The following is a 25,244-nucleotide window of genomic DNA, read 5'->3' as shown; positions in this document are numbered from 1 at the left end:
AATGAGATGATCATGTGGGGTTTTATTTCTTCCAGTTTATTTGTATGATGGATTACATTGACATATTTTTGTATGTTGAACTATCCTTGAATCTTTAAGATAAAGTCTACTTGGTCATGGTGGATGACCTTCTTAATATGTTCTTGGGTTTAGTTTGCAAGTATTTTATTTAGTACTTTTGCATCTATTTTCATGAGAGAAACGTTCTGTAAATATCTGCTAGGCCCATTTGATTCATAATAATATCTGTTAGCTCCATTATTTTCTGTTTAGTTCATGTCTGGGTGAATCTGTCCATTGTTGAGCATTGGGTATTGAATCTCCTATTATTAATATATAAGGGTCAATGTATGATTTAGGTTTTGGTAGTATTCCCTTTACAAATACCCATGCCCTTGTGTTTGGGGGGCATAGATAGTAAGAGTGGAAAGATTATCTTGATGAGTATGAAGTGTCTTTCTCTTTATCATTTGATGAATTTTGTTTGAAAGTCTATTTTGTTAGATATTAAAATATCTACACCAGCTTGTTTTTTAGGTCCTTTTGCTTGGAAATTTTTTTACAACCCTTTTTTCTGAGGTAATGTCTATCCTTGAAGTTAAGATGGGTTTCTTGGATTCCGTAGAAGAATGAATCCTGTTGTCACATCCATTCTACGAGTCTGAATCTTTTTATCAGGGAGTCAAGTCCATTGATATTGAGAAATGTTAATGGTCAATGTTAATTTCTGTTGCTTTGTTGTTGTCGAAGCTAAAAGTGTGGCTGTGTGCACATGCACACACATGCTCACACATGCACATTTGCACGGGTGTGCATTTATGGGCATACATATACATAATTCCATATACATATATATATATATATATATATATATATATATATTGCTGGTGTAAGATTATTTATTTCTTTTCATTCTTGTTGTTAAAACTAGTCGGGTTGGAATTTTCCTTATAGGACCTTCTTGAGGCCTGGATTCTTTTAAATTTGACTTTATTATAGATATCTTCTTTTATCCATTTATGGTGATTGATTTTTTGGGGGGGTTATAGCACTCTAAACTGGCATCTGTGCTCTTCTAGGGTCTTCAGAACATCTGTCTAGGCCCATCGGACTTTGAGAGTGTCCATAGAGAAATGGTGTGTAATTCTAGTAGGTCTGCATTTATATGTTCCTTGACTGTTTTTTCTTTTTTTTACTCCTGCAGCTTTTAATAATTTTTCTTTGTTTTATAGGTTTAGTGTTTAGGTTATTATATAGTAAAGAGAATTTCTTTTTGAATCCAAGAGATTTATTTTGCATTCTGTAAGTAAGCTTCTTGTACCTTTATAAGAGTGTCCTTCTTTAGGTTAGAAAATTTGTCTTTTAATATTTTGTTAAAAATATTTTCTGGACTTTTGAACTCAGGTTCTTCTCTTTATGCCTACTATTCTTAAGTTTGTTCTTTTTATCCTTTCCCAATCTCCTGGATGTTTTGTGTCAGGAATTTCTTAGATTTAACATTTTCTTTGATAGTTGTATCCATGTTTTGAATTGTGTTTTCAGTGCCTGAAATTGTCTCTTTCATTTCTTGCTTTCTATTGCTGAAACTTGCTTCTGTAATTTTTAAATTCCTACATTTTCTATTTCCAGAATTCTCTAAGTCTGTGATTTCTTTATTTCTACTTTCAGGTCTTGAGCAGTTTATTCATTTCCTTCAGCTGTTTGTTTTTCTTGGCTTTCTTTAAGGGTTTTATTAATTTTCTGAAATTTTTGTTTTCTTCCATTTCTTTCTTTTTTTTTTTTTTTTTTTTTTTTTTAGATATTCTTCCATTTCTTTAAAGAATTTATTAATTTCCTCTTTAAGGACCTCTATCATTTTCATGAAGTTGATCTTAAGGTCAGTTTCTTAAGCTTTATCTATGTTGGAATATTCAGACTTGCTGTTCAAGGACAGGTAAGCTCTGGTGGTGACATATTTCCTTAGCTGTTGCCTATTTTTTTTATACTGACACTTAAGGACTGAGTTTGGGATAATTATAGGCCTGAGTGCTGATTTGTGAGTTTGTATTTGTTGGATGGGCAATTTTTTCCACTGATTTCTATTTCTTCTCTGTTATTTGTTTGTTTGTTTGTTTGTTTTCTTTTGTTTTTTGGCTAGAGTAACCTGTGGTTGAGTAGTGTGTCTCCCACCCAAGATTGGGGTTGGAGTTACTTTTGGTGGGACCGCATGTCCCCTGGTCTAACAAGGTGCCTCTGCTGGAGTTCAGGACTAGGATATCATTACATGGAGGGGATCAATGCTTGGGGGTGGCATTGGCAGACAATGAGAAAGTGGGGGTAGTTCATGGAAAAGCAGCCTTCTGGAGTCAGGTGTGGCCTCTGGTGGGGCAGGTGGTTTCTACTGGAGTTATGGGCTGGAGTTGGTGAGGAGGGGCAGTAAAAAATTAATCGGAGCATGGCCTGAGAAAATGTTGGTATTCTGTAGGATGGAAGGCTTACTTGGCACTCTGTTTGCCAGTGTTGCCTCTGATGGAACATGGGGCTTCTGTCAGAGTTGTGGACCAGAATATGGTGAGGAAAATGGTGTGTTGTTGACAATATACTAAGTAAACACTGATGGGGTATTGGCAGCCTACAGGAGTCGGGGCTTACCCAGAGTTTAGGTGACCTACTTAGCCTGTGGTGAGCCATGATATGGTCAATAATCAGATTTCTCAATAAGAACACTGGTGTTCCAGCAGTTGTATTTATTTCAGATGTCAACCAAAAATTCAGACACTCATAACTAAGCAGGAAAAGAGTAACTTCAGAACCTACCTTACTCATTACTTTATTACAATGAAAATAGTATATAGGTCCACTTTCAAAAGAGGAGGCTTGGATTTAATGGATGGAAATATTCAGTGACTTTGTTTCATATGAGTAAAAGTAGGCAAACTTTAACCTCTGTATTTCTCAAAAATCCAAAGGTCAGGTATTTGCATTGCTGGATTTATGTTTCCTAATAGAGTCTGTTTAAAACTTTTTTATGGTCCTTGAATTCTCAATAAGAGATTTATTCTAAAAGATTAAAAATAAAATAGCCTATTTATTACTGAGGTATAAGAGATATTTATGTATTTTAGATGGAAGACCACTATCAAAATCTAATGAGAAATACACCTCTAGAACTAATAAAGTAGTTTAGAAAGCCATAGGATGCAAGGAGTTTGAAAAAGCAATTATATTTGTGTGTACCAGTGACAACTACTTCTCAAAAATGCCTATAATATAAAAAATTACTTTGGAATGAGTAACACAAAGTATTTAAGATATGTACACCATGAGAAATGAAAGAAGACCAGGAAAAATGATAAAAATTCCATTTATAGGTTGGGAACCTCAATATATTTAAGATGTAACTTTGTCCTATATAAAACTTCAAATAAATTTCTAGATCTTCAGTTGAAAATATGTTTATCTCAAATTTGTTTATGAAAACACAAGCATTTAAAATAACTTGTGAAGAATCACAAACATTACATTATCTTATTTTTAATGCTTCTCTAGAGGGACAGTAATGAAAACCAAATGATACTAACCTTTGGAGAGCCACATAGAACACAGAAGCACAAGAGAAGTTTGCAGATAAAGCCACACATCCATAATCAATTGACTTATCAATCTAGTAATTTCAGTAATTCAGGAGGAAAATCAGCATATCCTTAAGCAATGCAATTTTACTGCAAAATTTTGATATTAGTATGTAAAAGTAAGGCCTTGTTCACTTCACATGCTTCTTTTCATAATGAATCTTATTTCAAGTAAGATATGCAAGCCCCCTTACGTACTGGCATTAGGTGGTAAATAGGAGTTTCAGCTCCTAAGTTCCTTTAGGAAAAGTTTACCTTACAGAATAAGAACCTAAGACCAGTCTTGGCTAGATCAGTCCATTGTCTTAATGGTTTCTCGATTGTCCTCCAAGATGTACTTGATTTAGGGAGGGAGTAGTTGTTAAGGGGGATAACTTATTTCCATTCTTCAGAGAAGAGTGTGCATTGGTCCAAGCCAAGTAGAATTTCAGGTTCTAAGCTATTCCCTATGCCCTCCTACCTCACCTTGGTTATCCCAAGAAGAGCTATTTCTCTTGCCTTGACATCATTTTCTTCAGTAGGCTTTCCAGACCCTCCTAACTCTCACATATGAGTGGTTCATAGCATCAGGACACTGTAGCTTCTCGGTGAGTTTGCACATGTTTCCCATGACATATACCACACTTGGCTCTCTGCTATGATATATGAGAGAATAGTAACACAAAAAGATGCAAGGGCTGGGATAGAAATTGATATAATGAAATAATTAGAATATACTGTCATTGCAGGAGTTTTATAGAAAATATATTTTTCATTAATTATTTGAAGATAAACACATGCATAAAAACCAACCAAACTTGAAAGAAAATGTTCTGCTTAAGTAGATCTTGACTTGAAGAGCACTAACCTTCCTGAGTAGCCCCTTCCCCCACTTTGTCAATAGAGATTTTAGTATTGCCTCCCCTCCAGTAGGACACATTCTGCTCCAGAATTATTTCCCATCAAAACCACTCTACTGAATTTATAACTATTTAAGTTCAGGCATTTTCGATTTTTCTTTGTTCACCTTACTTTCCTGAGCTGTAGAGGTAGATTTGAGACTATGACACCTTCTAACCAAGGGACACAGCTTTACTTTTCTTAATAAGTAGACAGTGGGGGAAAACCACTAAGACACAGAAAAGTTCAAGAGAAACAACAGTACATGGAACTTAGCAGCCTAAATGAGAATTTAAGCATAGTAAGCCTTAATAGGTTCCCTTATATAATTGATCATCCATTTAACAGTGCTTCCTCTGGTGTTCACTCTATTCCAGACACACTGCTAGGCTCCTTAAAAAGTTAAAAAGTTTAGAAGAACTTTTTCAGAAAAGTTCTTCTAAACAATTCCTTTGGTGACCATCTTATTCCAAAGTTTCGGATACCACCCAATTTAAGATTATTTCCAAACTGAGAGCCCTTTTCTATGTTGTGGGTCCCAGATGGCTTCTTCCAAGTACCTACAGCTATATCTAGTTGTATTTCTATAGGTCCTAAACTCAACCTTCATTTATACACACAGAAATTGATAGAAACAATTTATATGTGAATTATCTTCATCCATAATGTACATCTCAGTCAACAGTGAGTGCTTAGCATGCAACTATGAAAATTGACTACAGTCCTCATAATTTATCAGCTTCTATCTGGACCACTGCCATGATTTAGCATTCACTGGAGCTCCTTGCCTGCATTCAGAGCTATCTCCTAATTGTTCTAAACTAAATAGACTGTCTAAAAGACAGTTGGGGCAAAGGCTGCCTTGGTTAAAAAGCCTACTCTTAGCCCTGCCACACACACATAATTTGTTGTCCTGCAAACGCATGGATGCTCAAAAGACTTTGCAGTTACTGCTTTGTTTAGGAATTTCCTCACTACTGTATTTTCATGACCAGTCCAGCCATGTTCAAACTCAAATCAGACAAGACTTCAATAAGGTTTGTCACCCCTCCATACTTACAGTGAGTTTCATCTGACAGTGTTTCAATGATTAGTTTAAACTCTTCTTCATTCACGATTGTATCTTCATCATCTTTTTCCCACCCAGCATCTGAAATAAAAAAAAGTACAAAAAAGCTAGTTTTGAAAAGGAAAATAGTGTCAGGAGTTGACCCACCCAGCTTTCTGTTAATGTCATTCGGGGACAGGGTATTTTATGGTGAATTCAGTGCTCTAAAAAGACTCAGCCACTTCCTTCGTTGTGGTTTATCTTTTCCTCTGAGAAACCAGAACGAGTTTTTTTTTTTAATAAAATGATTGAAAAGGTACAATGAATCTCCAATTTAATTATTCCCATTCCTGCACAAAGGTCTTTCACAGAGGCTACTGCTTGGTAAATGTGATAAAGTTCAAATGCAGTCTTAAAAATTGCAAATTAATTTATAAACTTCCATTCAAAGTTTGAGCTTGCTATTTTCACATAGGAAACCTCATAGAGTTACTTCCTATTGATTTAGTATCTCTACATCTAGAGTTTAAGTTAATATTTAATCACCTTCTGGAAGCTTCCAGAAGAGTGTGATCCATACCAGAGGGAAGGACTGCCATCCATGATTGGAGTTCAGTTAAAGTTCCTTCTTTCCCTTGAGAATCCAGGTTCCGATTTATGGTTCCCACTTGATAGCTCTCAGCCTTTGTGTTTGCACACAGCAAGTTACTTCCCATGCTCTTCCTGGGCTCTGAGTTTTTCTGGATCTTGTCTGTCCATGGTGTGCTGTCTGCTTTCCCTTCCACATCCCATTACTGGCCTCTCCTCTGTTGTCACCACAAGTCCTATTGTCCCCTCAAACTCTCCCTTGGGAAGTACAAGGCAGCCTAAGGTGTTTTTCCTTACATTCCCTGGCTCACTTGGAGACTCTTAATGGAACAACTTTTATGTGTCCTATTCTATCTGGATAAAATGCCTCTGAGTAAGTATCATATATCCAGTTCATCTCCAAGGCTCTTGCAACACCTGGCCCAGTTTCCTTGATATAGAAACTTCAATAATTATTAATTTAGCGAAACTGAATTAATGTCAAACCACTTTCTTGTTACTATGTATTGACAAAATAATTATAACAAGTTCATAACAATGGTAAGCAGTAGATACAGGATTTGAATATAGGCACATACAGTTCACTCCACTTTGAACCTCTGCCCTGTTGCCTTGGCAACAGACAAGATATATTGGGAAGTTATTAGTGCAGTCATACAAATTGGCTACAGTTGCAAAAATACAAAAAAAAAAAAATTGCCCTAATAAAGATTAACCCTGATTGTGTGATAAGAAGTGTGTGTGTGTGAGTGTGTGTGTGTACTGTCTGTGGGTAGTATATGTGTGTGTAATGTGTGTAGTGTGTATGTATGGTATGATTGTGGTGTGTGTGTGTATGTGTGTGTGTAATGTGTGTAGTGTGTATGTATGGTGTGATTGTGGTGTGTGTGTGTGTGTATGTGTGTGTATGTGTTTGTGTGTGTGTGTGTGTGTGTTTGCAGAAGCAATGGCTCTGGCTCAATGGTTTAGAGCATTCATTATTTTAGCAACGGTCTTGGGTTTAGTACCCACCCACATGATGCCTCACAAAAATTTGATCTGATGACCGTTGTGTTGATCTCTCCAGGTTCCTGGAGAGATGTGTATGTATGTATGTATGTATGTATGTATGTATATATGTATGCATGTATGTATGAATGCATGTATATATGCATACATTTTTATGGTGCTAGCTATCAAACCTGGTACCTGTTACTAAACCATTTTACTACTGAACTACAATGCCAACTGTGTGTCAAATGTTGGCATATTGTGACATCAATTTATTTGTTAAGACTTTCTTATCTCCTATTTTCTTTAATTCCTTTTAAAAATAAACTTCAGAATAAAAAATCCATAAATAATATACACCTCATACTGCAAATCAACAGATACAAAGTCTGTATATTTCAGTGAACTATAGTTAGAATAGCCATTCTAAGGCTGTGGAATTTCACATTGGTTTTTAGACTTTCACTATAGAATATATTGCTATGCATTTACCCACTTAGAAAACAAGAAACTCCACGAAAGAGTTAGAACATGGAAACAATTTGCTTTGTATCTTCTTTCATAACTGGTATCTGTTACCTGTGTTCAGACCTTCCCCATCCCCAGTATTTACCCATTTTTGCTCTTTTTTCTACACAGTATACTGAACTCTTATGTATATGTGTTACAGATATTATGCATTACATCCTGCTTATGGGGGGAGAACATGCAGGTTTTTTTCTTTCTAAGATTGTTTAGTTTTACTTAATATTATACATTCTAATTCCTTCCATTTTACTGAAAATTTTGTGATTATATTTTTCTTTTGAGCTGAATTCTATTCATAGATATTTCTATTTTCAGTTTCTCTGTTGATGGACTAATATATTGACTCCAGATCTTTGCTATGGCAAATAAAACATAATATCTCTATGGTTGGGTATAGAGTTCTCTGGGTGTGCTCCAAGAAGATGTGTCAGATGGTATTTTTTTTTTTTTTTGAAAAATCTCCAAACTGATTTCCACAGTGACTGTATTAATTTACAGCCCCTACCAACAATGACTAGCCATATAATCTTCAACATTTGTTGTCAGATTTCTTGATGATAGCTACTCTGACTGAGGTAAGATGGCCTCTCAAAGCAGATTTAATCTGCATTTCCCTGATTCCTAAGGATTCTTAGCACTTTTAAAAACAGGTATTAGCCATTTGTGGGGTTTTTAAAAATTGAAATCTGTACAATTTATTTGCTCATTTGACTAGCAGTTTTATTTCCTTAGTATTTAATTTCTGCAACTTTTTGTAAATTCTGGGTATGAGTTCTTTGTCTGAAATGTGGCTGGTAAAGATGTCTCCTATTCTGTGGGCTCTGGTGATTGTTTCCTTTGTCTTACAAAAAGCAAAACAAAACAAAACAGAGTGCCAAAAATACAACAGGCAAACAACCAAAAACAATCCTGAACACTAAAAGAACTGCTAGAGGTCTCATCATTCTCAAAAGTTGGTTCCTCAGAAAGTTGGGAACCGATCTACCTCATGATTCAGCTATACCACTTTTGGGTACATATCTAAAGGACTCTTCATCCTACAGCAAGGACCCTTGATCAACTATGTTCACTGCTGCTCTATGCATAATAGATAGAGACTTGAAATAGTCTAAATGTCCCCCATCAGAAGAAAATAATCTATTTCTAATAAAAGTAAAAAAAATGAAAAGGAAAGATGTACAGATTTGCTTTTTCTTTCTGTGATTTAACACAGAGCTTTTCATATGCTACACCAGCATTCTACCACTAACCTCCACCTCCATGTTCCCTGTAAACACTGCTCACTTTGTCAAGGATCTCCCTCTCTACATCCCCACCCAGTTGGAATAGAGAGTTTTTCTGTCATGACGTTTTCCATAGGATACCACATGGCACCATTCTTACCCAATACAGGGATTGATCTCCAGCACTGGATTCTGACTTGCCTTTCACGGCATCCTCTGTAGATGCTCATAAAGAAAGAGAAAAATGTAAGCCATTTACAAAGCCAGCGATCCCAGAAACCAATTCAAAAGAAACTAATAAAAAAGCAAAAAAAAATGCAGCCTGAAACAATAATGTTCTCTGATCCATAATTTGCAAATAATTTTTAATGACTAGTAAGAGAGCAAATATTGTATTAAAATTAAAAAGCACAGTCAATTTACTAAAAGGTAAATAAATCTGCCCCCATAATTTTAAACGTATACATGAAAACTTAAAAACTTACTTCCTGACCCCCATCCCATCCCCATATATAGAAAGAGTGAAAGGGAAAGATGTATATACAATGGGGAGCATAAATGGTTAAAAGAAAGTCAGAAAACATCTTTTATGTGTAAGGATGTTAGTGTTTAGATAACTAGGGCTTTTGTTAAAAAAATCTCCCTGGCACAGTAGATTGCAATTACCATTTACACATTTGGACATTGGGAGTTCAGTACTGATTGTCCTGCAGATTTTGGTTTCTGAAACCTTCTTGACTTGAAGTTGAACCTCACTTGGTCTTCCATTTGTGTTGAGACCACAGTGGAATATATCCTTATATTGGATGTTGGCACATCCTAAGAACCTCATTTATAAGAATTATTCCTTGATATATGTACCATTCTGAGTACTAGGTTTGTATGTAAAGTTTTGAAAACTACACTCTAGTTCAGAATCAGTAATGGCTAGCAACAAATAATAAATAGTAACAAATCAGTGTTACATGAACAACCCAATTAGAGTAAAAATTATTAACAATCTTTAGGGTTTATACTGATTAAGTAGGAAACATGTTTCCTTATACAGTCTTGAAACTTTCAGTATTACAGTTTGTTCCTTGTAGAGTTACTCAGGATTTTCAAGTCATAATAAAGGTAATAGAAGCATTACATGAAGAAAACATACAGTCATCAGAAGCGAAAATTGACCAGATGTTCCTCTACTTGAACACACAAGAAAACTGTTTTCTTGCTTGTCTTACAGTAAGATAGAGGCTTCTTCAGTTTGTACAGAAGAATAGAGGGAAAAAAAATAAACCACTTAAAAGTTTGACCTTAAAATAACTTCCATTTTATTTTGAATTCCACATCTCTCTCTTTTCTTGGCAGCTTATCAAGTGTGAGGGATATAGTGAAGAGAACCCTAGGCCACTCCCAAGATGTGGAGAAAACGTGGTGTCTGAAGTCCATGAGTGGAGCAAGGCTAGCTACAATTATCTTGCCTTCATTCGATGTCCTATGTGCTAAGCCACTGGATTAGAACCCAGCTTATTGTCCCATCAATTAGAATTAATTTTTATGGCAAATATATTACCACAATTAGCTCCAACCTAGAAAGTAAATTGTATCATTGAAATTAAAAATGTGTGCACCTTTTGAAATAGACACTTTTCTCCCAGGAAACAAACATAGCATCTCATTATGAGTGAACAAGACATACTTGTAAGCTGGCAATGGCAGTAGGAAAAAGAGTCAAGTGTATTCTCATCCATAAGAAAAAATGTAAATATGCTATGGCACATTGGTTTATTAAGCCTACAGAGCTATAGAAAAAGCTCTGTGTACTGACCTGGAAGGATTCTAGTTACATACAGTAATTTGTTCAGGAAATCTGCAGACAGGCAAACATTTATAGCACACTTAATATCTTTTATTAAGGTCACATGCACAAATGTTAATGAAATTTTGTTAAGGCAAAATTAAGAAAAAGCATGTTTTTATTCAATGTTACTATGTTAAGCAAGTAGTTTTTAAGTAGCTCAATTTGCGCTTCACTTTCTTACACAAATCCCTTCAAACAGGACTTTGGTTTTTTTTTTGCTTCAGGAAATAGAATCCATTTCTCTTACATATGAATTAGAACAGGAACTTGCCAAACAACAGAAAAATGGCAGGAAACATGATCTCTGAATTCTAAGCTCAAAGAATTAGCTGGCTTGGGACACAGCCTCTTTTCTTCCTGGGCTATATCAGGTACAGTGAGGATAAGTTTAGGGTGGAATGCTGGGTGAGACCAGTCAGGTCAGAAAATGACAAAAGGAAGACAAGAGAAGGTAACACTACCTGAAACTGGAGAGGTGACCAGCCGCCTGCAGAGCTGCTCTTCCCTTCTGCCCTCCTTCTCCATTCTCTGCTCTGTCCTCTCTGTCCTCCCCATCCCCTCTTCTCCCTATCCTCTTTAATCAGCTCCCCATCCTTTTCTTCTCTCCTGTGCTCCATCCTCTTCCTTTCCTGTCCCTTCTCTTCCCTCCCATTCCCTCTTCTCTCCTGTTTCTCTTCTTTCTCACCAACCCTCACCCTCCTGTCCTTCCTTCTTTTCTCTCTTCTCTCCCTCCCATTCCCTCCCCTTTCCTCCTTCCCCCTCCCCTTCCCTCTCTTCCTCCCCTCCCTTCTCCCCATCTCTCTTCTCCGCCTCCCCTCTCCTCTCCTCTCCTCTCCTGTTTTCATTCCCTCCCTCCCCATCTCTCTTCTTTCCCTCTCTCCTCTCCCTCCCCTCCCTTCCCTTCTCCTCTCCAATCCTCTCCCTCTCCTTTCCTCTCTCTCCACTCCCTTCTCTTAATCTCTCTTCTCTCCCTCTCTTCTCTCTCTCCCCCCTCCTCTCTCCTCTCCTCTTCTCCTCCCCCTCCCTTCTCTCCATCTCTTTTCCTCCCATTATTTGACATCTCCTCCCCTACCCATTCCGTTTCTCTTCTCTCACCTCTCCACATCTCCTCTCTACTCTCCACCTCCCTCTTCCTCCTTTCTTCTCTCTTCATTCTTTCCCCTCTCAGGCTTCCCCCTTCCTTCAGCATTTCATCCAGCAATGATTAGCAGATCCCTTTTATTGTCTTCCTCATTCTCTTGCTTCTCACACCTTCTGCTCAGGGCTTCATCTGCATGAAACAAGCTCTCTCCCAGGGCTTCATCTGTATTGTAAACTCTCCCACTGAGCTCATGCTCAGCCCTCTTCTCCCTTTCTCTCTCTCTCTCTCTCTCTCTCTCTCTCTCTCTCTCTCTCTCTCTCTCTCTCTCTCTCTCTCTCTCTCTCAAAAATCAGCTTGGCAAACCAGCTCCAAACTCAGGAAAGTCACATATAGGTGATACTTGTTGCCATGACAACCACATACCTTCCCGGAGTCCACTTTCCACACTTACCTGTGACCAGGGACCAGGTTATTTCACAGCCTAAATAAAAGATAGAATCTTCCCCACTTTTGCCCCCTTTCCGTTTGTCTTTCTCTCTTTTCCCCCTTTGTCTCCATTAAACCTCTTCCATGTGGAACTGCTTTGGCCTGGTGTGGTATGTCTAGATCCGAGCTGCCATTCTATCATTTCACTCTCTTTTCCAGTAAGTACAATATTTTTCTTAAAAGTCTCCATTATGATATTGAGTACTTCAATAGCCCATCATATTACCCTGTAGTGGTTGACATTAGGAAATTAAAGAGTGAACATCCCCTTCATCAAGCCATTATCCTGGCAAAAGTAATGTAAAAATTACCATGACATGTCAAAACGATTCTTTAGATCAAAATGATTTTAGTATTTCAATTTTTCACTGTACTAAATTTCTAATGTTTTTATGTTTTAAGTTCAAGAGTACATATGTATATAAATATCTACTTATTTTGAGACAGAAGCATATGTATTTGTGTAGTACATATTAAAAATGCTATTAATATATGCAATGTAAAATATATGCTCATGCATTATACATTATAATTTATATATGTATGTATTTTCTGTTGTCCTTTGATGATGTTTTCTGAGATATTATATGTATATGTACTTTTATACATATATATGTGCATATATATATATATATATGGTGTGTGTTTGTGTGTGTGTTTATCTTTGACTGTAGCATGTGTGCTCAACTGACCACTCTGCCTGGCTATAAAGAAATGCAAAAGCAAACAACTCTATTTGGAATAGTAGACAATTTCACTGGGATGGCCACATTTCCACATGAGTGGTCCTCACACAAGAAGTATTATGAAGAGTTATGACAGTGATGGGAAGACAAATGAATGGCTGTCCCATGGGTGCAGCACATGAATAGATGTTTTCCAGACGGAAGAGGCTGAATTCATATTTATGCAGTGAATGATATTAAGAGAAACCGATAGTCTTGCCAGTTGTATTAAATTGAGGCCAGTCTTCACACAGTTGGTCAGCATTTCTTCAAACTCTGATTAGCAGATCCTTTTCCAAAGATAATGGAAACATTCAATGTGTAGAGCAGTGTTTTGATACAGAAAATAAGAGCTGAATGGTTCTCAAACAGCCCGGCAGTATAAGAATAATATTAACAGCAGTTTTTTTTTTTTTAAAGCTGAATTTTTAAAAAAGAGAGAGATTTAAAAATCAGACATCAATGTAGTATTTTTCTTTTTAATAGAAAACCTGGGATTTCACTCTGGCTCATTGTGATTCTGTAGAACGGTAACGGAGGGTTCTCTCATTTGCTACAGTCTTGTGCTTGCTGAGCAGTACTCATCTGCTGCTGCATTTCCTAGCATCATCACTGCTAACCTGCTTGTATGCCAGTCAGTCTACAGACATTGAAGGATGCTGTGCTCAGGAACTAGTCCTTCTCTTTACACAGTGCTGCCCGGGGAGAAAGATTTACAAATACCGTGAAGGAAGGAAGAGTTGAACACAGCCCAAGTCTGGATGACTAAAGCTGCTCACTGTTCCTACGTTGTAACGGGTTAAGCATTACATACTGCGCTCATGGTCATCCCCCTGAGGAGTAACGGGTTAAGCATTACATACTGCGCTCATGGTCATCCTCCTGAGGAGTCAGGAGATAGGGGTCAAATTCCAGATAGTACATCACTTTCACCCACCACAGGCCAGAGTGGGTTCTAAACTGCTATCACTTTTCTAGAAAGCAATTTGGCAACACGTATGGAAAGTTCAAAGGGTTTATACTTTTGTTAGGATAATATGCCATTCAAAAGAGCATATGAAGGAAATAATCAGAGATGTAAAGATTTTTGTACACTATTTATAATTGTGAAACTACTATTACTTTCTGAGTACTTTGAAAATAGAATTGTTAACTAAAGCATGCATCTTGTCTATGGTTAACAATAATCACATTCTTGAAGAACATTTAATGATAGAAATACTTAAGGCAAGTTTTGCATTCAGTTGGTGTGTATGTGTATGTGTGTGTATGTGAACAAAAGAGAGATAGAGAGACAGAGGCAAACAAACACCCAGAGAAACCCAGAGAAAAAGAAATAAAAAAAATCACAAAATTTTTGAAAAGTAACTTCCTGAAAAATATAAACCAAAGTGTTTTAATGCATGATGGAGTGTCCAAAAAAAAAAAAAAGTTTGGGGGTGGGCTAGAGAGGGCAAGAATAGAGGAAATTACAGGGTAATTACTGAAGTGAGTCTCTCATTTGGGGAAGTGTCTTAGCTTGTTTAATGAGTCCTGTATGCTGAGGGTAGGAGAGACTTTGAGGCTCTGCAGTGGTAAAATGGCATTTATGAGAATGGCAATAGTTGCTGAACATGCTGTTTCCCAACAGCATGAGGAGAAAACACTCTGGGAGATATAGGGGGTGTATGCCTCTCCTGCTTTGGGGCAAAGAAGAAAATCCAGGAAGAAAAGCATTCTATTTTCTTGAAAGAGGATGTCAACTTGGGTTACTCAACCTGAGTTTGAGGACTGAATTTACACTATCTGTAAGGGAGTCTCTCACGTCCCAGTGTGTGTGTGCATGTATGTGTGTGTGTGTGTATGCGCGTGTGTGCGTGTGTGTGCGTGTGTGTGCATGTATGTGTGTGCGCGCGTGTGTGTGTGTGCGCGTGCGTGTGTGCGTGTGTGTGAGTGTGTGTGCATGTGTGTGTGAGTGTGTGTGCATGTGTGTGTGTGCATGTGTGTGTGTGCACGTGTGTGTGAGTGTGTGTGCATGTGTGTGTGTGCGTGTGTGTATGTTTTATGTGTTTGTATGTGTGTGTGTACGTTTGTATGTGTGTCTATGTGTGTGTCTGTGCGTGTTTCTCTGTGTTTATGTTTCTATGTATTTGTGTGTGTGTAAGTTTGCATGTGTGCAAGCCTGTGTATATGTTTGTGTGTGTTTGTGTATATGTATATGTAGGTGTTTGTGTCTGTCTCTGTGTGTATGTTTGTATGTAAGTGTGTGTGTATGTATTATGTATGTTTGTACGTGTATGAGCTTGTGTATGTATTTGCTGCTTATGCAGGAGTACACACATTCAGAGGCCTGATGAAGATATTAGATTTCCTGCTCTCTCTCTCTACCATATTTCTTTGAGATAGAACCTCTTACCAAACCTGGAACTCAGCTTGTAAATAAGAGTCCTCCTGTTTCCACTCTCCACAGGTAATGTGATGACCATGCTTGTGTTTTACTTTTTACATGATAACTGGTACACAACCTCAGCAAGTGTTCTTACCCTTCTTTTTTAATGTTTTAATTTTTTTTCAGCCTTACAATCCTAAATTCTATGTACATATATATATACACATATATATTTATGTATCACTATATGTTACATATATAATATATATGACATATATATGATTGAAATATATATATATCACTGTTTGTCTCTTTGATCTAAAAAAGGTCAAGGGACATATGTGAAACTTTCTCCCAACAATTAGTTTTTTGTTTTTTGTTTCCTAAGTCAAGAGTCTTAACTACTGTGAAGCTGTTATTCAGTCTACAATTTCTATTACAAAAAAACCCCACATTATTTCTGATGCTCTGTCATGCCCTAGTTTTAGTGTGTGCACATATTAGTTAGGATGTTGGAAATGAGTGCTACCAATACTTGCCTTTTAAGTTTAACCACACATGTGTTTATATGTGGACTTTTAATGACATTTGTACAAGAATGGCTTTAAGGCAAAAACTATTTTTTTGTGTGTTTTCATACAGATATTACAATGAATATTTAATGCTTTATCATTTTGCACCATGGGATATGAAAACCATACATTTCTTATTTAATTTGATATTTTTATGCTACAACTTTTCTTACAAGTTAGATTTAACCATTTTAATTTAGTGACTGCTTACATAAAGCTGACTAACATTTAGCTCCTGTCAGTGTATAACACCAGAGCCCTTTTACAAGTGCTTCCATTTGAGATTGTCACTGTGCCTATTCATGTGCATTTGCATTTCAGGTTTTTCAGATAGTATTGCAAGAAGTGTATATTTTAAGTATTGGCTTATCTGAGAATTATTTTTCATGTTTCAACTGATTAAAATACTGATTACTTAAATGTATTAGTGCTCATCCTGTTTGTTGGAAACTAAGAGCACTAATCTGTGCTCTCGTGGCATTTAGGGTTGCAGTAAGAAGTAAAACTCAATTTTGTTCTTTATTAATGGATGCTAGATGGTCTTATGTTTTTTTTCTCATTATATGGACAGTGCACATTAAGCATTTTTAGATCTTCTGGAAACTTTCCTACAAGCAAGAAAGGAAGCCAGAGCCACACAGTCCTATCTAGCCAGTACTCAGCCTTTGTTTTCTTTTATTTTTTCTTTTTATTAAAAATATTTTCTTTTCTCACACAGTATATCTTGATTACAGTTTCTCGTCCATGCTTTGATTACAGTTTCTCCTCCATATTCCTCCAAGTTCCCCTTCACTTCCTCTCACCCAAAATCCAATCTCTTTCTGCCACTCATTAAAAAGTAGTAGGCAGTTCTTTTCTAAGACATGACAATCAATCAAATGACAAAATAAAATGTAGTAAGACAAAGCAAAACCTCTCACATCAAGGCTTGACAAAGCAATGCAAGAGAAGGAAGAGCCCCCGGAGCAGGCACAGGAAGAAGCAACCGCTCTTTCACACACCCAGGAGTCCCATAAAAATACTAAAAGGAAAGCTATAATACATACACAGAATACCTGGTAAAGACCCGTGTAGGACCCCTTTGATTGCTGCCTCGGGATCTGTGAGCTCATATGGGTCTTGATCCTCATGATCTCCTCCATTTCCTTCCACTCTGACACTCCTTTTGCCTCCTCTTCTTTGGAGTTTCCTGAACTATGAGGGGAGAGATTTGATGAAGAAATTTCATTTAGAGCTTTGTGTTTCAAGTACTCTCTGCATAATGTCTACCTGTGTCTCTGCTTCTGTTCTGCTGCTCTTCCTGTCTTCTGCAGGAGGAAGCTTCTCTGATGATGTCTGAATAAGGCACTGATCTACAGGTATAGCAAAGTGTCATTAGGAATCATTTTATTGATCCTTTTTCTTCTTTCTTTTTTCTCTTTCTTCTTCATTCATTCATTCTTCCTATCTCCCTTCCTTACTCCCTCCCTTTCTTTCTTTTTACTTCCTTCTTTCCTCCTATCTTTCTTTCTTTCTTTCTTTCCTCCTATCTTTCTCTCTTTCTCTCTTTCTTTCTTTCTTTCTTTCTTTCTTTCTTTCTTTCTTTCTTTCTGTCATTCTCTCTGCCTGCCTTCCTTCCTTCCTCCCTCCCTCCCTTCCTCCCTCCCTCCCTCCCTCCTTCCTTTTCTTCCTTCCTTCCTTCCTCCTTCCTTCCTTCCTTCCTCCCTCCCTCCCTTCCTTCTTCCCTCCCTCCTTCCCTTCCTTCCTCCCTTCCTTCCTTCCTTCCTTCCTTCCTTCCTTCCTTCCTTCCTTCCTTCCTTCATTCCTTCCTTTTTTTGCTTTCTTGCTTTCTTTTTTCTTTGTTATTTGGTTTTGCCATATGCTCTTGACCTATCTACTCTTTGGTTCTTGGTCAACCCAGAAGTGCCGGCTATGGATTCTATCTTGTGGAGTAGGCCTTAAGTCAAATCAGACATAGGTTGGCTACTCCTACAAGCTCTGTACCACCACTGCCCTAGTATATCTTTCAGGCAGGAAAGATTGTAGGTCAAAGGCTTGATGTTTACATTTCTCTTTTGGTAGCCTTCATACCAAAGACATGACAAGATAGGAGTCAAGGCTTCATGTAGGCACCATCCTGACTTCTCAGTGTTCAATGAATTGCTTGAATGTTGTCCTCAACAATGCCCCCCCCGTTTCTGTTAGTTTGCAGATTGTAACCCATTATCTTAAAAATAGTCTGGGTTATTTAGGGCCCTCCTTGACCAACAATTCAATTGAATGCTATCCAGTCCTCATCCTGGATGCCTTGTTTAGTGGCCAGAGATAGCCAGCTGGGAATCTATATTTTCCACTATTCTCTAATTAGCTTTTAAAATTTTAAATTACGTGTATTTGTGTGTGTGGGGGGGGTAATATGTATGTTAGTAGAGATTCCCATGGTCTCCAGAGGTGTCATATCTAATAAACTTGGGATATAGGCAGTCACAACCCAAATAAACAGAAGTTACAGCCTGATATGGGTGCAGAGAATTAAACTCAGATCCTTTGCAAAAACAGCAAGTGCTTAGAAACACTGAGCCAACACTCCAGCCCAACATCATCTTTTTTTAATCTTTGAATTAAAAAGTAGTAACCTGGTTGAGTACGTATGAAGCTCTCAAAATGTGTAGCTGTGAATTTCAAATTTTAGTCTTTTTCTTTAAGTGGTTCTTTGGTTATAGCTTCTGTATTCACTGTTATAATTTGCTTCTCATTGTGGATTTTATTTGTTTTTCAAATGCAACTGAGTCTCTTTCGTGTTTTCACTCTAAGCATTTCATTTCCTCTTTCTCCCTGGGACCTCTTTTTGGATTCTAAGAGTTCCACAAGGTCATGTGCACATAGATGGTAGAGATGGATCTGGGTATATTTACTTGGATGGTGGGAACAGCTCCTAGCTTCATTTTCAAATTGCCTAAAGAAAGAAAACTGTGCTGCACAGCATATGCCAATTTTATTTATATTCTGCAAATGGAACTTGTAAGTCTTACCCTGGTTGAGTCTCTGGCCTGATAAAGTCTAGAATGTTCATTACAGTCTCCTCTTCTATGGCCTTTGAACACCATCTTCCTTCTGTCCTGCACACTGACTTCTAAGTGGGTGCTTCTTATAATACGGTGACATCACTCTGGGGTCCTCTCCTTCCAGGTGACTAAAATCATTCCTCTTCCCAGTGGAAGACTCTCAATAAATCAGAAGACCATATGCACACAGTAGTAGAATAAGTAATATAAGAAGAGGGATCATTGTAACAATTTGTCATTTGGTTTGGCCACAGAGGAATTATGTTTGCCCTTGGATTTCAAAGCATAACTCTTACTTACACAACTAACTCAGTTTATCTGATTTCTCCTTAGTCTCATGTGCAAACTCAGTGAATTACTGATTTCCTTCATCATTTAAAAATAATACAGCAAAAAGTTTCAATGTGACTTCAGAACAAAAGTAAACAAGCTATGGGGTTATGAAGTGCATTATTAACTTCAGGAATTACGTACTAATGGTTTTCAAGTTTGTCAAAGTATCCTGACTCAAAATGTGTTCCTTAAACCCTGAATACTAAACTGTTTCATTAAATACCTAAGGACAAGAGTGCATAATTCTTCTTAGTTGAAGCTGAGAAGAACCTATTCCATATCAAAACCTGGAATGCAGTAATTAAAATTCAGCATCTTACTTGGTATGTGGGTTTCAACATGAAACTTCTGTCACCGTTAAAGCTTAAGGTAAAACAGGTTAATAGAACACAATAAATGGCACTGTTGAAAAAATTAATAAAGCATTTTAACACAAGCATTGCACTATAGGACCATTGACAGCAATTCTTAAGTCTCCATCCAGTCCCCAAATATTACTATTACTCCAAAGTTTAACCATTTACCTACTTTACAGAATGCAAATTCTTCCTTTTTTCCAGGTCATGACAACCAATAATGTATGTATTTCCTCTGTGGATTTATTTATTTAGGATATTCTAACTTCCATCATTAGCATAATTTTTGTAGAGGTTATTTATAGGTTAGATTATATCCAAACCTTCTTTTGTCATAGAATAATATCTGTTGTACAAATAAGTCACAAATTGTTTGTGTATTTATTATTTCATGGGGTATTTAGCTGTTTCTACCCTGTGTCAAAGGTGAACAATGTTGCTTTCAGAATCTGTGTATATGTGTCAGTTTGGGACAATGTTTTCATTTCTTTTGCATATATAGCTGAGGAAAGTATTTCAAGGTACATGAAAATGAAACGTTTCAGTCTGAATAACAACCTAGTTTGTTCCACTGAGGCTGTGCTGTTAGGCTTTCCTACCAACAGTCCATGAGAGTTATATCACCTGCTCACCAGCATGCTCCAGGTCCCTTTCTGAAAATGATATGCACCTTGTGCTTTCTGATTAGTACCTTTGTTGGGATTCCCTCCATACTCCACCCAACAGTTACTTAGCAACAGCCAGGTAGCCCTTGCATGCTATAAAAGGGATTGTTTAGCCTCTTCCTCTCTCTGGTTCTCTTTTCTTTCTAACCCCCTTCTCCCTCTTTTCCCTCCCTCTCCCCCCCTCTCCATGTATTCTGGCTAGCCTCTTTTCTTCTCTTTCTCTCTTTTTTTTGTCCCCTCTCTTTCCATCCTGAGGTAGTGTCTGTCTTTTTCACCGAGGTGGGTTTCTGTGTACAGCAAAATGTTGGGTCCTGTTTATGTAACCAGTCTGTTAGTCTATGTCTTTTTATTGGGGAATTAAGTTCATTGATATTAAGAGAAAAGTAATTACTGCTTCCTGTTATTTTTGTTGTTAGAGTTGGATTCTGTTCATGTTCTCCAACCAGTGACTTCATATTGTCTGCCCTTGCCCATGTACCAGTGCTGGAAGGCCTTGACCTGAAGCATGACTGTGAACTGCTTTGAGATGGTCTGAATGACCTCATGGATCATTGGCAACCAGTGTTGCTGCCTTTGAAGGTGGCTGACAACTGATGTCTCCTGGAGGGATTTCACACATGGTTGTATTCATGCTGCTGAGCATCCACTCCAAGAAGTAGCTGCTGTTCTTCATATTGAGCATCTACCTCCTACATGCACATGAATATGGCAACCATGGTAAGGTTACAGACATTGTATTTGAAGTTGAACATATGCTGGGTGAGCTCTGGCACACTAGGGCTTAGTACTGCTGACTTAAGGAAGTTTAAGCAAGTGAAGAAGCTGTGTGTGTTGGATCTGCCTGTGAGGATGGGATTCCCCATAGTTCTATCTGTTCTTCTCTTCCCTCCCTCCCTCCCCCTTTTTCTCTCTGCCTTCTGTACTTCTGAGAGGATGTCATGAGATAGTTCTGATTGGACTTGAACTTGTAATCTTCCTATTTTATCTTCCTGGGAGGATTTATAAAAACAGAACAGGCCTGACTTAAGATTTTCTTTTCTATGGTATTGTTAACCAAGGTCAAATATAGTAGAAAAATTAATAGAAACTTTAAAAAAATAAAGAAGTCATAGTTTTTAATTTTGCATAATTCTTTACAGGAGAAAGGATTTCATTTACAGGAGAGAGCTATTTCACTCTGTCTAGAACAATTGTAAATCACACCACTTCATTGTGTTTCTATCCTTCCTATGCTATGAAATTTATGGAATTGAGGCAGATGACATATACACATAACTTTTAATGTAGCATATTGTTATAAAATTCTTCTTTGCAGTTATTATCTCTAATTTTTAACATGCCTAATTCACAATTAAATTTTGTCTTACCTATGCTTGAATGCAATGAAACAGCCCAGTCACAATTTCATACATTCCTGGGGTGGACCTCATGAGGAGGAAAATAGATGGCAAGGGAGAAAATACAGGGAGGGACAGCTAAGACCAAGGATCTTTTGAGGGATCATTTGAAAACCTACTATAGTAGAAGATTCTTAAAATATATGTATATATGAACTAAATTTAAATGGCATCATCAAACACTGGAAGAGACAAAGCCCCAACTCAACATGTCCTGCTATCAAATGAAATATCCAGTGTCAGAAATAGGTTGCATCTAATTGACTTGTTATTCAAAGGTACCCCCATAAAAGCTCTCAAAGAGAACCTATTGTCAAGTCAATGGTTTCTCTCCACAAACTGATGACAAGGCCCAATTGCTAAAGTCATCACCTGCATACCTCATTGAACTGGGGGAGTGCTTACCTATAGAAACTTTAATTTCTACTGACTAGTGTTCATGGTACTGAAAGGTACTTTGCATACTATCAGAGGAAAAAGGTAGACATCAACCAAGCTACAAATCTTTTGATCTATAGTGGTGACCTCCAGGATATGCTACTGCAATAGTGGCACAAAAGATGTAGGAGTAACCAACCACTATCTGGTTATACTTAAAGTCTACTCCATGATCTGAGACCTATGCTTGGCATTGCATTGCTCAGATGGTCAAGAACCTGAGACTAGCTAGGTCATGGACCTAGGGGAAAGTCAGATACATCTGTTCTGCTAAAGAAACATTGCAGTAAAATGAATGCTAAAGACATTCTGCAATATCCATTCATCAGTGCTTTCTAAGCCATCATCAGAAAAGCTTTCTCCCATTGTAGAGGAGAAGAAATACAGAAACCCACAACAGGCAATGTTCAGAGAGTAAGAGAAGACAGAATCTTAAACAGTTTGTTGCCATCCATCAAATATTTCTCTTGAGATCTCAGAGAACTCTGTGGAAGAGGAGACAGAAAGATTGTAAGTGACAGAAGGGATGAAGGACACTAAGGAAGCAAGGTCTTCTAGATGCAATGGGGTTGATGTACATTAATTTATAAAGACTGTGCAGCATCCACGGGGCCTACACAGATCTAAACAAGATGGGGCCCCAGCTCTGAGAGGGTAATTAGACACAATCCCTCATGCCTAAATAAAAAACTCTCTCCAATTTTGACAAGCACTCACAAAGGAAAAATAAATTTTCACCAACTGAGTCTTGTCAGGTATACAAACCATATTTAAGGTCAGGCCCCATGCACAGCAGTAGATGGCCAATTTAAAGTGAACTAAATGGTATTTTCAGAGACTTTGTTCATTATTTTGTTTTGGTTTTGTGTCTGGTCTTTTTTTAAACCTTACACACAGCTTTGTTTGTATATTTTTATTTAGTTTCTGTATTTTTATGGGATTTGTGTGTGTGTGTGTGTGTGTATGTCTTTGCATGTGTTTCTCATAGGCTATGTTTAAATGTATGTTTGCTTATTGTGTTCAATTCTGGCTTTTCTTTTCTTTTATTTTCTAGTAAGAAATAGGAAGAGTATGGATTTGAATGGATGGTGAGGTGCTGAGGATCTTGGAGAAGTTGAGGGAGGGGAAACTGGAATCAAAATATATTATACAAGAAAACCTATGTCTAATTTTTAATATAAAGACTGAAGCAACTTCTGAAAAGGCTTCTTGAATGGATGGGTCTTCAACTTCTGAAACACTGAGGTCCATGGTTAGAAGCAGATCTGGGGTAGCAGAAGGGAAGGTCTTGCTCAGCTGCAGCAGCAGGGAGCAGAGCAGGCATCTCCAGTGGCTAAGGCTGACAAGTCTGAAAGCAGGTCTGAAGGACAGCTGCTATGGCAGCTGAGATGAGAGATGGCAGTCGCCAGGATGCAGGTAGCCATGGTGAGGGAAGGTATCCTGCAGATTCGACCCTCCCATGTGCATGCTGGCCAGAAAAGAATTCTGGGCAGACATTCAGGAGACTCTAGCAGAGCAGACCAGAGTCGAAGACCTGTGTGGGCTTTCTCACATAATAAGAATCACTGGGTGTTGAAAAATTCCATTATAGAATAAGCTTTCAAAAGTGGCAGTTTGCTTCATTCAGATATAGCTCTACATTCTATGCCTGAAATTCTACTCACATAATATTGTGACAAATCAATACAGATAAAAGTGTATTAAATTAATGAATAAGAGAATAATAGAATGCATCGCTCATTAATTCCTATTACTAATGTCCACTGGGAATACAAGAGTTAATATGATTTTTGAAATGGTACTCTTTCCTTAATTTAAGTAGATGACTCCAAATTGCCAATATGTGTGTAAAACAGCCAAATATTCCCCCCTTCCTAGTCATATCTTATCAGTGTCAGTTGAAGACAAAGCCTCGTTGTTGAGAATTTTTTTCAAGAGAACTTTCTTTCAGTAGTAGTGAAAATCTGAAAAATGAAAATCAACCTCAAGTCCGTTTTTTATATGTTAATAAGATGTATCAACATCCATGTTTTCTTTCAGTATAATTATTAATTAAACTTCCAACACAAAGTAACTTTTCTCTGATTTTATCCAGATTGAATGAGGGAATGTAAGGGCAGTGCTTGAGCACACTCATAATGTTGTTTGGCAGGTTATTGTGTTTTGGGCTCTGATCCACAGTTACAAAAGTCACTCTCCATCTTCATTTGTAGAAGCACAGAAGCTGACAGAATACATGATGCATGATTCCCCTTATCATGCTTTGGGGAAGGATGATCACTTTGTCCAATTTTGGAGACTTTAGGAAGGTAGAAGCTGATCTTTTGAAACACTAGCTAAAATGCCCAGCTCCACTGACTGAAGAGTCTTTAGAAGACTCTACATGTGACAGCGAGTGAGGCAGAGGTGAGAAGGAGGATTTCTACCCAAGTAACGGTAGGAAAGTCATGAATCTGAACTGCAAAGGAAGCAGACTATCAGTCATTAAGAAATCACTTGCACATTTTAAAGAACTCTGCCTTAATTTTTTTTTTTTCATTTTCGGTATGTACACATTCATGTGTGAACGTGTGCACATGAGAGAAGAGAGGTGCTGGGAATAGAACTTCTTCCTTTGGAAGAGTATCAAGTGCTCTCAAACACTGGGCCACCTTTCTAGACCCCAATTCTGACTTTCTAAACCAGAAAACTTGCAGAATCATATGTTGTCAAAGCACAAAGTTTCCACTAATAACCAGCATTTGAAAGGCTTGTAACTAGAATTCATCACAGGTCTGCTTAGAAAACCACCTATTCTGATAAATTTTGAGTGTGTGTGTGTGTGTGTGTATGTGTGTTCATATTCAGGTAATCCTGTCACACAAGTGGACATCATATAAAACTTACAAGAAAACAATAATAGCAAAATAAACTTTGAATTTTGAAAAGAATATTTTAATGAATATGGTGTCACTCATATTATTTGAAATGCAGCAAAGAATTAGCCAAGACTCTAACCCAAGTGTAAAATGTCTTTCAAAAAACATATAAACTCAGCCTAGCTGGGCAGTGATGGCAAATGCCTTTAAT

The 25,244-nt window shown here is 37.5% G+C and overlaps 1 long non-coding RNA gene across 1 annotated transcript in view; it reads left to right on the top strand.

Moving 5' to 3' along the window:
• LOC116088104 overlaps positions 1–25,244 on the top strand; it is a 55,382-nt gene that overhangs the window by 12,139 nt on the left and 17,999 nt on the right. Inside the window, exon 2 of the long non-coding RNA XR_004117772.1 lies at positions 20,757–21,057. This is a non-coding gene — a long non-coding RNA (uncharacterized LOC116088104). The remainder of the gene's footprint in view (positions 1–20,756; positions 21,058–25,244) is intronic.

Source organism: Mastomys coucha, unplaced genomic scaffold (genome assembly GCF_008632895.1).
Source record: "Mastomys coucha isolate ucsf_1 unplaced genomic scaffold, UCSF_Mcou_1 pScaffold14, whole genome shotgun sequence".
NCBI classification, from domain to species: domain Eukaryota; kingdom Metazoa; phylum Chordata; class Mammalia; order Rodentia; family Muridae; genus Mastomys; species Mastomys coucha.
The sequence above is the reverse complement of the archived record's forward strand: the minus strand, read 5'-3'. Positions and strand labels throughout refer to the sequence as shown.